This window comes from Castor canadensis, chromosome 15, assembly GCF_047511655.1.
Source record: "Castor canadensis chromosome 15, mCasCan1.hap1v2, whole genome shotgun sequence".
Lineage (NCBI taxonomy): Eukaryota > Metazoa > Chordata > Mammalia > Rodentia > Castoridae > Castor > Castor canadensis.
Genome location: NC_133400.1, coordinates 88,292,956 through 88,309,675, shown reverse-complemented (window position 1 = coordinate 88,309,675; position 16,720 = coordinate 88,292,956).

The window sequence follows — 16,720 nt, the reverse complement described above, 5'->3', positions numbered from 1 at the left end:
TTTAATCTCACATATCAATTCTGACGGAATGGCAAGGGCTTCCTGGAGCACTATGTGAATAAGATTTCTGAGGCATACAGTAAACGCTCAATAAATACTTGTTGAATGTTGAATGAATGTCTGCTTTGGCTACAAGGGAAGGGAGTAGAATATGTGCCACAGGTTTGCCCAGTGGCTGCAAACTGACCTCATTGGAGAGACCCTAAAGAGGAGGGAGTTAGGAATAATGAGGAGTGCAGTGTGGTGGCTGCCTGTTGGTGGAGAGGAAGAACGTGGCTCATGGAGGTAAGCCAAACTTCCTCTTCCTTCTTATCCCGCAAACAAGCATACCTGCTAAAGCGAAAGAGCTATTTTTCTAACAGCTGAAGTCTGACCAGACCTCAGACTTCAGGACACTTGAGTAATCTGTTAAAGGACGGCTATGTTCATTTATGCATGGCATCTGAACTTTTAAAAGAATGCATGTCCTAAGGTCACATTTTTTCCCTCATATGTGAAAGCTAGACTTAAAAGATAAGTGTATACCTAAACACATATATGACCTTATAGACACACATATATTTGTACATATACATACATAGAGGGAGAGAGAGAGAAAAGAACAGGGAGAACATGACTGTAACAGTGGGCCTGTCTGAGGGGACTAGAAAGAGGCAGGAGAGGAAAAGAGAATGGGAGAGAGTGAATATTTAAACACATTGCATCTGTGCATGAAGATGGTATAAGGAAATGCACTGGAAGCTGTTGAATAATAGGGGAGCAGGGCAATATAGAAAGAATAAGTAACACAGGGGGTTGATCGGATTAAAGAACAATATGTACATGTGTGAAATACCAAGGTGGACTCCCTCTTGAACAATCATAAACTTAGAAAAATAAGAACAGAAAGGTAAAAATGGACCCTTTTCTGGGGTGGGTACTAGTGTGTGTGTGAAGGGGTGTGGGTAAATGGAGAGAATGAAGGTGGGTAGATATGGTGGATATATTTTGTATATGTGTGTGAAAACAGAACAATGAAAACTGTTGAAATTGTTCTAAGAAATAGTGTGACCGAGAATGGTGGGGGAGGAATCTAATTAAAACACATTGTAAGCCCATATGTAAGTGTCACAATGAAACCCCTGTGCAACTAATATATGCTAATAAAAAAGTAAAAAAGAAGAAATACCTGCTATATTAAAATTATCCAAATTAACATGTAAAAATTCACTTGTATGTAGAAATCTTACATAAAAAAATGAAAACCAATAATGGCAACTCCCCCCTTCCAAACTCACCATAGAATAAAGAAACAAGAAAAACAATCCACCAAAACCAAAACCAAACAAACAAACAAACAAAAATCCTACCCACGAGATGTTGGGTATTATTAATGTAGGAAATAAATATAAAGTAAAGCAATAAGAAAAAAAAATAACATATGTCTTTGACTCTATCCCTACCCCACAAATCTAGTTCTACCAAGAACTTAGTCTAAGTTAAAAAATTAAGGACAGAGTCTTGGCCGCAGTGGATTTCTTAATTATAAAGGGATTTCTTAGTTATAAAGAAGAGAAACCCATGGAGACCAATTCTGGTTCAAAAAGAAAACAAGGTTTCCCTCCTTTGGCATTATTGACATTACAGGCTGGATAACTCTTTGTTAAGAATCACCGGCATAAGGACATAAAGGTGGCTTATTGGGATTCAGAGAAAGTTGGTAACCAGGACTCAGAAGCTAAAGAGTTTGGGCATTTTGGGTGCATCCAACACTTCTACTTCTGTCTCTCCCTCTCCTGTCCTCATCTGTCCTACCGATCTGCTCAATCCTTTCTCTTAGTCTCTGCTCCTTAATACTTGCACAGGTGTAGGGTGTAATGGGCAGCCCTCCCCTGAGTTCATGTGACTTTTAAGTTCAATTATCTTCAAGTAATTGGTAACTTCTTTCCGTTTCTTACTTTAAGAAAAGATAGCAGATTGGTTTAGCTTGGTAGGAAAAGTCACGTCAAAGGCCTTAGGCAACTGGCTGCTGAAGCCTGACTGCTAGCCTGACCCAGGTCTGGCGTCCACCTCTAGCACAGTTCGGTGTGACCAGAAGAATACAGATCTCTTCAACAGTGTCAGTGATGGTGTTGATCTTTGCACATATTTTTCTCCCTCTTTTCGTACCTGGAAATTTTTGACTGGATGCCCGCCAGTATGGCTTTACCTTGTTCGGATGCTGGATATTTGTTTACTCCTGTACATATTCTTGAGCCTTGCTCTATGCAGTAAAGTTACTTGAAAACAATTTGGTGCTTTTGCCCTGGACTAAACGTCATTCTAGTCCCATGTGGAAAGCCTGGTCTAGAACTAATGATCACCTTGTGTTGTTGATGCAAAACTCTCCAGAGCACTCTAGCCCATGTCCTGTTTCACAGTGTGGCTGAGGGAACAGATACTACTCCTGGTTTTGCATGAGCTCCAGCTAGGTTGCTCTCTAATCCTCACATGTGGTTCTTTCTCTGGACCCTGGTAGTTTCCTCACATGCATGCTTTGATGGGTGCTCTGTTGAACCCTCAAGAGGGACTCTCTGAAGATCCCCAGTCTTCCTTCAGTGTAATGCTCTCTTTTTCCTCTCCTACTCTCTGTCCTATAAACTCTTGCCACCTAAATCTCCCTGGACATTGACTACCCTCAAGGAGTCTGCCACAATGTGTCCAGAATCCCTCTCCTCTCCGTGATCTTAAAGTACTCTTAAGACCATTGACTGGGGCTTCCCTTCTTTGTTCCCATATGGCTGCTTTTCTCTGGTGTCCAATGGCGTGCAAACCATCTGTTCACATATTTTGCCTGTTCTTTTAGTTGTTTCAGGTAAGGGTACAAACCTAGTCCCTGTTACTTCACCTTGTCAAGAAGCAAAATCCCACAAGGGTTTTTATAATGAAAAATGAGAACTAATCTAATTTGGGGGGGTGTGGCATTGCGGTTTGAACTCAGGGCCTTATGCTTGCTAGGCAGGTGCTCTTACCACTTGAGCTACTCCACTGGCCCTAATAATCTAATATTTCTACTGAATTTTATTCTTATTTTCATTAGAATAAAATTCCATTTAGTCACTGTCAATGAATCTATAGGTGAATATTTATTTTATGTAATATGTAATAGAATTTATATGTAAATACCCTAACCTATTGGTGAGAAAATATATTCTCAACTAGATTTCATTTTAATATATGAAATACATTAAATATGTATTTAATATATGTCTATAAATATACACATATATTCTTAAATATTATATGGAACCACATGTATCCATATATCTATATGTTAGTGTTCACCTTCATATATCTATTTCTATATTTAAAATAATACATATATATGTGTTATATGTCATAATTCCTCAAGAAGTTTCTCTGGAGTTGATGGTTTTCTTTCACTAATCTTAATTTTCCAATTTTCTACAATAAATAGGTATAATATCAAAATGGTAAAATGCATAAACATTAGCTTAAATTTACTTTTAGCTGATATTTAGTAAAATTATTTACTATACAGATTTAATAAAAATTTAAAAATTCTTATTTTTCATTATATACTTAACATTTTGAATAAATTTATAAAAATCCTTTCTATATTCAAACACTTAAAATTAAATTAACTAATGATTAGTAAAGATTTGCTAAACTATTACTGAGTCCCTAATATTTTGATGATAATGTTTCTACATGGCTATGTATTTTAGTTATTCATTATCACATTAAACTAAAGAATTACTATTTTCTATTAAATTATTTTAGGCTTTCTTCTGTATGTTTTCATTATAGAAAAATACACAGATGAAGAACAAATGTAAAAGAAAATATGATGTCGATATACAGATCCAGGCCAACTCAGTTCTGAAAGGGAAGACTGATTCAAAAGTAGGACAGATGTTGGGGGTCATAGCTGTTCTGCAGCGTTCAGGGAAGAGCTCAGCACACCATGAGTGAATGACCCTTCTAGTTCTCACTACCCAGGGACCAGGGGAGGTAATTTATCATCAAAGAACTAAACAAATCCTCATTTATTCCTATTTCCAGTCCCAGCAATTCTGTCTTTTCATCACTGCTTTTGGATCTATAGAAAGATACATGGAGTGTGTGCATGAATGCATGTGTGTATACATGCATAATGCATGCATACACATACACATATGCATGCAAAAATACACCAACTTATACCCACAAAATACATATTCACACATATGCACACGCACATAGTACACACATCTGACATTGCACATAGAAATGAACATCCAGTACACACACATGCATTCACATGTGTATACATACTGTATACACATAGCACACACAGAAACACATGCACATATACTTACACATACCATGCATGTATACACACAGACACACTGCATATACATACATCACACACACACCCCTCATGAGTAAATAGTACACAGTCACACACACACACACACACACACACACCCCACAGCATCTAGAGACTAGATGACCCATCTGTGCTCTGACAATGAACACCATCAGGCCTAAGTTTCTACCTAGAGCCCACTGAGACAGCATTGTCCAAATGGTGATTTTACAGATGTTCCCAGAATAGCATGCTCCAGTTGTGCAAAGAGGAATACTTACCAACACCTACAGCAAAGCAGGTTTTAGCAGACCTGCCTGTAACCTGAACCAGGAAGGAAAAGATGCGAAATAAAAATTCAGAGGCAACATATTTCCCAATGAACTGTGAGAATGGGCTCTGGAAGCCCAGGCTGTGGCCTTAGACTTGGATTTGGAACAGTTCATCTATCCATGGCCTTTAGTTTTAATTTCTACTTAAGTGAATAATTTCCATGTTTATGGACACAACTGACCAAAACAACCATCATAAAATAAAAACATACTGAATATTTCTAGATGTCCAAAATTTTGAGTGCCACTATGGGAAGTAACAAAGAAATATTTGTGACTTAATAAGGAGAAAAGAAGAAACAAGCCACACGAAGGTGCTGTGCAAAATAGTTGTGCCTCTTCCTGGGCACTTGCAAATGTAGTTCAACACAGACACCAGACGTGGGGCAAAGGAGCTGGATCCCTTATGAAGGATGGAAGACCTGAGAAAACTTTAAGACACATTTTACATCTTTCATATTTTAGAAAATAAAATTGCATGACAGAAAACTTTGGAAGTTTTTATTTTGGGGGGGATGAGCAGAGTTACTTTTCCTCAATAGCCTCTGTGTTCATTGTACATTTATTCATAATAGCCAAAAAAGGAAAACACCCCAAATGTGTATCCACAGTAAAAGAAAAAAAACCAAATTAATAATATATGGAGTACTAACTCCTTAACACTAAAAAGAATGAGTTGTTGATACGAGCAACAATGAGGATTAATTTCAAATACATTAGCTGGGGGAAGAAATTGGACACAAAGGAACACACTTATATGAAGTTGAAGAACAACTAATGTATGGAAACAGGAATAAAAATACTAGTTGCACTGCCAGAGGAGGCCCATTAATTGGAAGGATCACAGGGGACTTTGACAGCTGATGGTATCTTCATTGGAACATTGAGCCCAAAGTTATATATAATTGTTAAAACTATGTACTTACATTTAGGCATTTAACTGTATGTATTTGTACCATCAAAACACTATAAATCTACTTTCTGAAAATGCTATCACCTAGTCTTTTTCATGTTTCACTGGGGTACATTGTATTTTCCTGGCTGTATTTGCATGTCAATAATTCCAACCTGTACGATAGGCCTGGGAGAGCCCTTAAAGACAAGTACATGTCTGATGCTCAGGTTCAGGGTCTCTGAATTGAGATTTATGGTTCACACTGTGCTTTCACATTAGGGTGGTGGAGGAGTTATAGGCGGAGAGGGATATAGTCAGGTTTGTGTGACTACACAGCCCCTGAACCAACCATGGAGAGCAGGCAAGAGAAAGGGAATCAATAATCCAATAGGTTTATTTTTTTTTCAATAAATGAATGCCACTCTTGATAATAATGCTCTCAACTCTATCCTCATTATCCAGGAATAAAGTGCACCAACTATTCTCTTGAATAAATAAAGCCAGTCTGTGGAAAATAATGAATATTGTCAAACACTTATTGGCTGATTCCTGACCAAGTGATTTACATGTGTTGATAATCTCATCCTCATAACACTGGATAAGGCAGACAATATACTGCTTTTTTTTTTTTCTCAGCACACAGTAAGGTTGAATAACTTGCCAAAGGTCACACAGCTAGCTACAGAAGAAGCCAGGATCAAGGCATTCGTTAGAATGAGAGGACTTAAAAATGAGAAGGAAACTGGAAAGAGTGCACAAATGGAAAAGAAAAGGATTAAAGGAAGAGGGGCAATTGGGTATTATCAAGCAAATACTCATTTAGAGGCAATGAAACTGAGGCCCATAAAGGTTAAATGACTTCCCAAATTATTCATTTAATTAGGCTCAGAGCTGGGACAAGAAGCCATATTTTTAAAATCCCAGCTCAGGGCTTTTCTGATACATCAAAAAAATTAATTGAATTTTTTTTTCACATAATGTCCAATTTGAAATCTATTCTCCAAGGGATTGCTAGTTAGATATTGATAGTGTTATAGAATTCAAGTATTAGAAATGGCCTGGAGAGATCCCATGGCCCTTGGTCCCAGATTCAAGCAGGATCACACTTACACCAGCCCATCCAAGATGAGAATTGTTCCCAGTTTTTAAAGCCTTCCAGATGTATGTGAGCAGGGTTCCTTAATTTATTTTCCAGAGCAAAAGAGCAAAATTTGGAAAATAGCCTAATATGCATAAGCCATTAATGGTATCCCGGGAGATAGCCGAGTCCAAGCTCTGAACGTCCAAAGCATTTTAATTCAGGATGCAGTGCACAGAGCCCTAGGGATTATTTTCATCAGCATTGACTCTATGAATATGAATTATTTTTCACGCCAGCCTTTTTTACTGAGGAAGAAATCTTACACAAGATTTAACATGAGAACAAGTATCAGAATTTAGGGAAGTGATAGAAAGGAACCCTGAGATGAAAGTGAGCAAATGCTTCCTCCTTGTCCTGAAAACCTTTAATAAGTATTTCATGGTCCCTTTTTCTTTCCTTTTCCTACCATCCTCATTAAAAAATGCCCAGTCCCCACAATCTGATCTCCTATGAGAGTCCCCTCCAAATCAAGTCCCAGCTGGGTGCCACTCCCGAGTTTCCAGCTGGTTCCACTTCCACAGCGGTATTTACAGAGATAAAAGACACTGTTGAAGTTGGGACTCCCCAGGAGCAAATAAGTGAAGGGGCAATTGTGGTGACTTGTCCAGAAAGTATGACTTGTCTCCTTCCCCACCCTTGAAAGGTGTCATACACCCCCCAAATATGCCACAGCTAAGTTAACACGTTCCAAGAAGAACCACTTTACCACTTATTCTTCAACAGGCTCCACACATGAAAACCAAGTACAACACTGGATGGAGTGATGCCTTGTTACTGGGATGTAGCCCACGATAGTCCATGGTAGATGAAAGCCAGAGAACACATCCTCTTTGAAGAGAAATGGCCTAACCTCTTGCATATATTTAATTAAGGAGTTCTCTTCCTCTATTTGGAAAAGGTGTTGAAGGCTATTTAAGATGTGCATGGCATTTCAAGAGAGGACTCTCACCTGCCTATCAGATCCTAAAAATTACCTCTGCCAATAATATAGTGACAGATGTTCCTCATGTTTGCTTTGGCTAGCTTCGTGAATGCCTATTCTCTCATTCAAATGGCCACGGAAGGAAAGGAACACTTCCACTAGGTCAGCAAGCTAACCTAGCAAGGTAATGGGTTCCCTTCCTCTGCCAATAGTCTCTGTGCATGCCGTGGGCAGACTAAGGGACTGTCCAGAGTGCATGAAGGGCAGTATTTGGTTCTCCAGTGGCTCAGATATTCTCCAGTACACCCTCTACTTCAGAGTACCCCAACTTAATCAACTAAGCGGCACTTTAGTTCTGCAGCTCTCTCTGTTCTGGGACTAACCTCAGGATTGCTCTTTAGGAACACACTATATAAAATTAAGATCAGTTTGCTTCCTTTCTTATATCCTGTCTCCAAAGATTGAAATCAATAAGAAAATTTGAAATCTCTATTAAAAACCTGTTATGAGACCTCAAAGATGGAGATATTTGTGACAGAATAACCTTGATGCTAAAAGAACAACTATGTAAACCAGACAAAGACCATCTGTTTTAAAGGTACCATCTGTTTTAAAGGTACCAAAGAGCTGCTGAAGCAACGCAAAGTAGAGAGGCTAAGACTGAGGATAGGGGAACATGCACAGAGCCTTTTATCTGGGAGCACCAAGGATTCTGAACTCAGCATCAGCACTGGATCTGGACCTCTTCTCAGGGGAGGAGTGACAACACCATGGACAGTCTATCCAGGTTGCACAATAAAACAGGGCTTTCAATACAAGACCAGTTTCCCTCTCAAGACATTTGCTGAATTCTGAAACTGCACAAGAGAGGAATAGGAAAAGCTAAGGCAAAAACATCTAAAAAGCTGGGTGGAGATCTTTTAAGGGTAGATACTGTGGAAACCGAGGCTAGAACTTGGCATCCAGTGAAGGCAGAAGTCCTGGAACACACATGGCTCTCAGTCCAAGCACAGGAGGGCTGCATCAGTGGAATAAGGAAAGACAAGAGGAGGTTCACCCAAACTGCAAGATAAAAGTAAAACAGTGCAAGCTCTCCCCTGGCAGTTGAAAGAAATAGGGAGACTTGCTCTTCACCAATTCTATACCTTTTAGCCGATGTTGTCCTGAAATCCAGGCTAGTTCGATAATGCAAGAAAACATAAACAGCAGAATAATATGAAAGGGAGAAATAAAACTGTCATTGTATGCAGGTGAATTGATTTGATGTGGAGAAATTCAAAAGAATCTACAAAAAACTTAAATCTAGTAAATCTATTTAACACAATCTGAGTTGAAAAATCTCCAGCCCTACAATGAAGAGAAAATGAAATCTTATAGTTATATGACTTACAATAGGATCAAGGAACATTAAATACCTGGGAATAATGCTTCAAATGATCTGTGAAACTTGGATTCAGAAACCAACCACAAAGTGTTTTTGCAAGAAATGAAAGAAGACCTACATAAGGTGAAGGATGTATGACATGTGTAAATGCTCACATTTCAGGAGCAAAGTAGGTCTTAGTTCTCCAAGGCTCACTCCATCCTGGGTAATGCCCTGGGAAGTGAAGAACACATATTTTTATGCTTCTCAAAGTGTAATTAGGATTAGGATGCAGAGAGATAGATGATAGATAGATAGACAGATCAACTGACAGATAATTTGCTTTACACACACATGCACACACATACCCCATGGTGGAATTTCTTTCTCAAAGACCTTCCCCAGTACCTGCCTATTTTGCATACACATCTGATTCTTCACTCAGCAAAAGCAATCTCTATTTAGTCTTAAAGGGGACTCAACAGGCAAGTGTTTTGCGCCTTGGGCCCAACATGGTCTGATGAATCCTGTCAGTTTTCCGGGTAAAAAAATTGTTTTAGATGCATAAAATAAAATATATAGAATTACAGCAGGAAACAAATTATATTGAAAATTTGTTCTATTCACAAGTAACAGTTTAAGAACCTTTCACTACAATCTTTTATTTATAGAATGAAACTTATACTGTGATTCTTTGAAGGTTTAGCTCTTTGTATATGAGACAAATAACCAGAAGTCTTCTGTCTCAAAAAAAAGTTGTTCTAGAATACAAAACAAAAGATAATAAAAAGCAAATTTTCAAAGATGAGGGCCTCTACCATAAGTTTTTTATAAGTTTGTCTTGAGGGTTTTTTCTTTTTTTTGATGGTACTGAAGTTTGAACTCAGGGCTTCACACTTGCTAGGCAGGCACTCTACCACTTGAGCCATTCCACCAGCCCTCTATCATGAGTTTTAAAATGTAAAAGAAGACTTTGACTCTGCTCTTTACTCTTTTGTCTTTACCTAGGACAATACAGGACGGTGTCAAAAATGGAAGGGGGACAGTATTGGGTACCTTGAAACACACAAAAAAAATCTTTGTTAATATCTCACCTTTTAAGAAAAAAACAGTGCTCAGGGAAATTTATGTCCTCAGAAATTTATGGCATCATTATTTCAAATCAATTAGGAACTAGAAAAAAATTTAGCACCAGAAGGGAATGGTTAAACAAGTGTGGGCACACCGTATGACAGAATATTATTTAAAGTCATTGAAAATGATGCTGTCATGATTTTTTATTGCATAGGAAAATATTTATGGCCTGAAGACAAGTGAAAAAGTAGGATACAAGATTATAGATTTGATATGACAGAAAAGGAGAGAAACACAGAGAGAGATATCTCAAATAAGAAAAATGGTAAAGTGAATTACACCAAAAATTTGTAGGGATTTTCTCTGAAATTTTTCTTCTCTCCATACCCCAACACCTCTTGCATATTTAGAGCTTAATTATTCTTTGTCCACAGGAAAAGTACTATTTTAACAACTCTAACCTATGAGGCTCCTGTGACACAATAATGTGGATTGTATACATCAGAGAAGTGGGTAAAGGGCATGTAGTCTGAGGGCTTGCAATCAGATGTTCTAGGCTGTAGAATCATTTCTTTTGGAAGAGGTTTGCTTCCCAATCACCACATGCCACCACTCCCCAGGGCAAATCCTGAAGGCACTCCTTGGAGCACTCTGGAAAAGTCTAAGCGCATCTATGAGAAAATTAATGCCCCAAACAGGTACACACAACCTGTCCAAGGTCACAGAAAACATAACTCAGTCTTCTTGTCTACATTTCTTCTTCCACCAAGAAATGTTACTCCCAGGGCTGACGGAATGGCTCAAATGGTAGAGTGCCTGCCTAGCAGGTGTGAAACCAAGTTCAAACCCCAGTACCACACACACACAGAAATTTTACTTCCCCACATTAAAATATAGAGAAATCTTAGAGATAGAAACAGTCTTCGTAGCAAGCAACTTAGGCACTCACTCAGAATACCAAAATTTCACATTATAGTATATTGATTAGAGCATTATGATTTTAATCATCTTTAGTTTTTAGATATTCACACACACAATAGAAAATTTTCTCCTCAGTGTAATAATTCTTTCCATTTTAACCTGAAGGAACTTTCTTCTTACATCAGTACATGATTGAGAGAAGCTCTAGATGGCTTCAACCTCTCTAATTTTTAAAATATATTCAACTCTCCAAAGATTGACCAGGAATTCCCAGAGTAGAACTTAAGATGTGCAAAATTGTCTCAATAAAATAAGACTCTGCTACTGTAGGCTTATTTTATGTGCTATTAAAATCTTAAATCAGGTTAAGTTCTTTGGAAAATTCCTTTAAGACTTAAGTGGTTGTATCCCACACAAAGTGGAGGAGTTGGATATTTAATCGATATAGCTATACAAATGAGTAATTTAGGTACAAAGTAAATTAGAATAGAAGTGTGGTGGAGGAGGTTTAATTGTCTGGTTTAGCAGACTAGGTTGATTACATCAACTAAATCATAGTCTCCTCTCCCTTTGAATCTGAATACAAATAAACTAGCAAGAACTCTCAGCTTCCAATGCAAAAGCAATGGAACAAGGGTGAGCTCATGAGTATTGCTTCTTCATCAGCCATGATAGGAAATGCTTTTTTAATTCAGGAAATTAATCACTCTTCTCTTCAAATATAATTTATATCTTCCAGGCCTTTATATCCAACACCTCTCCATCTCTGGAGCTCTGAACTTTCCAGCATTCTGTTGAATCTCTCTATCAAGATGTCACGTCACTCAACCTGTCCAAAACAGTGTGACACCTGCAACTTCTTGATTTCCTGACTTCTCTTAATGGGCCTGACATTCTTCCAATCATCCAAGTTATAAAAGCTGGTGTCATATTTGATTATTCACTACTCTAATCCCTATAGTCAATGAATAACTGTGTCCTGTAAACAAGCATCACATTCATTCTTTCTTTTCAATGACCACTGTTAACATATCAACTTGGGCTGTTACTTCTAACTCAGGCAAAACAAACAAAACAACGCACCAAGGATTATGAATTGCATGGATTGAGGCACAGTTATTTTTTTTCTACCTCAATGCAAAAAATAAAAATTGCCCAGAGAAATGCATCACAGCTGTGCTATAGGTGTCTTCCCTGCCACCGTGTATTTTAGTGTGGTAAGTTCTGTCTACCATCTGAACTTCAAGCATCTCCCTCTTCTCTCTGAGTTCAGCTCCTTCCTAGCCTGTTTATACACCCTGCTGCCAGATACACCTTCTTTTTTTCTTCTTTATTCATATATTCATATGTGCATACATTGTTTGGATCATTTCTCCTGGCTGCTCCCCGGTCCCCTCCCTCTTCCCCTGACTCCCTCGCTTCCAGGAAGAACCTGTTCTGCCCTTTTCTCCAATGTTGTTGAAGAGAACACATAAGCAATAATAAGGAAGACAAAGTGTTTTTGCTAGTTGAAATAAGGATAGCTATACAGAGAGATTCCTAGCATTGCTTCCATTCACAAGTGTATTTCAACCCAAATTTATTCATCTCTACCTGACCTCTTCACTACTTCCCAGTCACCTTCCCACATTGACCTCTGTTGCTTTAAGGTTACTGTACTAGCTCCTGTGCAATGGGGACATCAAACACTTTCAAGTTTTGGGTTTCCTACCTATCCCCATTCCTCCCGTGCTCTCCCCTTAGTGTGTGGCCCTCTTTAAAGAAGAGCTCCAATGACTCAAACTTCTCAGGAGACGCACCCCAGCCATCAAGGCTGTTCAGGTGTTGCCCCCTAGCTACTTCTGTGCAAAGTTGTTATCATCATCATCATCACAATGGTCATCTTCTGTGAAATCCAAGCATAACAACATTGTTTTGCTTATCTTTCCTTTCTGGTAATTCCACTAGTCTTCCTACTTCAGTAACTCAAGGACCTATGCTGCCCTTACAGTCTAAAGCTCCCTCAAGATTTCTGCCCTCCTTGTCATCAGCCTGTCAGTCCACCTGCCATTACTTCCACCTTCTTCCTCCTCTTCTTCTTCTTCCCTCTCTCCTTCTCTTCTTCTTCTCCTTCTTCTGCTCCTCCTCTTCTTCCTCCTTCTTCTCCTTCTTTTTTTCCTCTTCCTCCTCCTCCTCTTCCTCTTTCTTCCTTTCCCTCTGCCTCCTCTTCCTTCCTTTTCTTTTGACAGTATTGGAAATTTAATTCAGGGCCTCCTCTAGGCCAGCACTCTATCACTTCAGCCATGTCCTCAGTCCTTTTAGCTTGTTTTTCACATAGGGTCTCACACTTCTGCCTGGGCCAATATTGGACAGTAATCCTTGCACCTCTGCTTCTCGAGTAGCTGGGACCACAGGCATGCACCTCCACACCCACCTGGCTTGTTTTGAAATAGATTCTCACTAACTTTTGCCTATACTGACATCCAACCATGATTTTCCTATTGCTGTCTCCTGAGTAGCTGGGGTTATAGGCATATACCACCTCGCCTGCCTTTATTATTTCTTTTCAAACACAGCTCTGAATCGTTACCCTGCTCAAAAATAATGGTTGCACATTACTTAACTGAAGACAAATTTCTAATCTTTTTTCTCACAATTCTTTTGATGTACTCATTCACTCTCTCTTCTTATGCCTCTGGAATACTTCCATTCAACCATCTTTCCCAGAAACACTAAAGTCTCCTCTTTGAAGGGGTCCTTTCTGCCTCTCCCCACCATGACACCTGGTTTGGGGCTCTTGCAGGTTTTGCATGTTTGTGTGTCCATCCACTTATTCAGTGAGCATTTCAGTTCCTGTCCGTGTGTTTATTCCTAGAGGGTGAGATTAAACACAGACAGAATTTTTACATGGAATATTTCTAAATGACCCAGTGGATCAAGTAGTATAATTATCTCCCATCTCACTGAGGAAGTAGACAAAGAGAATTAAATGACTTAGTGGAACCCAAATCCAGGCATCAGACTTAATATTCATCTATGTTTTTCAATTTTCTTCTTGCAAGCTGTTTTTATAACCGTTTGCATGTTTTCCTAATTTTCTTTTTTTTATCAATTCTGTAAGATCAGGGGTGATATATTAAATTTAGAAGTCCTACTAAAGTGTATTTAGTGTTTGCTAAACAAGTGCTTGTTGCATTGAACCAAATTGTAATTCTGGAGAATACTCACTTTGGTAAAGTGTTTTCTAAACTAGTTCTGATCTTTTCTAATTGTCTGTTTGCCATATACTTGCCAGAAGTATTTCTGCTGAATGTTCCTACCCTTTGCTATGGACCAGCCAAACAACTTTCTGTATTTTGTAGTGTGCTTACACCTCTGACTGTACTTATTCTTTGACTTTCTTTTCTTTTTTTTTTTTAAATTTTATTATTCATATGTGCATACAAGGCTTGGGTCATTTCTCCCCCCTGCCCCCACCCCCTCCCTTACCACCCACTCCGCCCCCTCCCTCTCCCCCCCAACCCCCTCAATACCCAGCAGAAACTATTTTGCCCTTATTTCTAATTTTGTTGTAGAGAGAGTATAAGCAATAATAGGAAGGAACAAGGGGTTTTGCTGGTTGAGATAAGGATAGCTATACAGGGCATTGACTCACATTGATTTCCTGTGCGTGGGTGTTACCTTCTAGGTTAATTCTTTTTGATCTAACCTTTTCTCTAGTTCCTGGTCCCCTTTTCCTATTGGCCTCAGTTGCTTTTAAGGTATCTGCTTTAGTTTCTGTGCGTTGAGGGCAACAAATGCTAGCTAGTTTTTTAGGTGTCTTACCTATCCTCACCCCTCCCTTGTTTTCTTTAAGTGGCCACTTTTTTGTTCTGAATCACTACACACTTCACCATTCATCAGTGTTACGTCCTTTTGAAAGCATCCAGTAAGTAAATCCCACTATGATAGATGGTGTGGATAAGTACTGGAAAGCTGCTATCACTCACTGTGGAGTCAAAGAAACTTCCAGAACACTGGATTAGAGATAAGAATGTGTGTACAACCGGAAGTCCATCTCCTTCAGGGCAAATTTCTAGTAGAAATGACACAACAGATTCTAACGGGCTCCAGAGAAGCACATATTTAAGATGCACATTGCCAGTATAAATATTTGTTAACTCATCTCAAGGTTCCTAATTCACGCAAGCCTCAGATGGAGTCGGATTTAATGGTCTCCAGAAAATGCATACTAAATCAAACCAGTTTTGTTGAAGATCATAAAATTTTTCAAATTCTCTTGAGTTGGCCTTACTTTAAGGACAATTGTTGATGGTTTAAGTGAAGAGTTGCTGGGCAAGGAGGTTTTATCTCTAGTTAGATAACACCAGAGCCCAGGTATAAAAGGGTCTTCTGGAAAATATGACTGAATTCTACTCAGGCATGGATGTCATTTGTGCTAGATTTTTTCAAGTTCACTAAGAAAATGTGATTGGTGTTAACAGATCATTGGCAAACAAATTAAAACAAATTGATCTGAGTATGGTGGTACATTCCTTTAATACCAGCTAAGCAGGAGGTAAGGAGGATCACTGTCTGAGGCCCACCCTGGGGGGGGAAAATGTGATATCCTATCTAGAAAATAACTAAAAGAAGTGTATATGGCTGTGGGTGTGGCTCAAGTGGTAGAGTGCCTGCATAGCAAGTAGGAGGCCCTGAGTTCAAATCCCAGTGCTGCCAAAGGGGAAGGGAAGGACAAATTAAACATGTTTCTGAAAGAAGATGAAAATTTCAGGTTGGTGAGTACATGTTGCATGGTGACAGTTGTGGTAAGAAAACTTTGAGGGCTGTGTGACTGGGTAGGAGGAGGGAGACAATGTCAACAGCTCAAGCTTTTGAGAGAGAAGTGACTTAAAAAGGAGAATCATTTGTTCTTGCTTTAGCATTCTGATCCCAAACAGAAAGTACTCCTCCCGAAATGAATGGGAAATGTGACCAATTAGACAGTGTGGGACTTAGCCTTTGATTTATTTTCTCTTTGATATATAATCAGCATTGCCCACAGCAGGTATGAATTTCATTAACTTAATTTGCTATTAGCTCAAGAAGTCATACAGTTCTTCAAAATAAACTCTTTTTAAAAACCGAACGAACATTTCAAGCCTTAAAAATTCAAACATGCCATAGTTTGCCTGCATTCAGCAAATTTCTAGAATCAATCAGCTGAGAAGAGAGCAATTCTGTTACTAAAGAGGAAAGTGAAGGCGTGCAAATTGAAACCAGGATAAAAAATCAAATGTTAAAGACAGCTTACAACAGCTATGGAAGCTTCCTCCTGGTTGGACAGTGACATTTTAATGACTTCAATATTTAAACATAGATAATATTTCTATGTAATACAATACTATTTTTCCTTGAGATGACATATAAAATCAAAAGTACTCCAGACACAAATGCAGTTTACTAACTAACGCAGATTCTGGATCTGGCTATGTCATAGTGATAATAATTTATAGTGCTAGCACTTTCCATTTTACAAAACTCTTTCACATACCTTGCCACATTTTGTGCACACACATACACACATCCTATGATGTTAGAAGCAGGCATACAATTATTCTCATTTTGTAGATAAGGAAATGCATGTTCCCAGCTAGGTGCCAGTGGCTCATGCCTGTAATCCTAGGTACCTGGGAGGCTGAGATTGGGAGGATAGAGGTTTAAAGCCATTCAGGGTACAGACTCTAAAATAACCAGAGCAAAATGGACTGGAGTTGTGGCTCA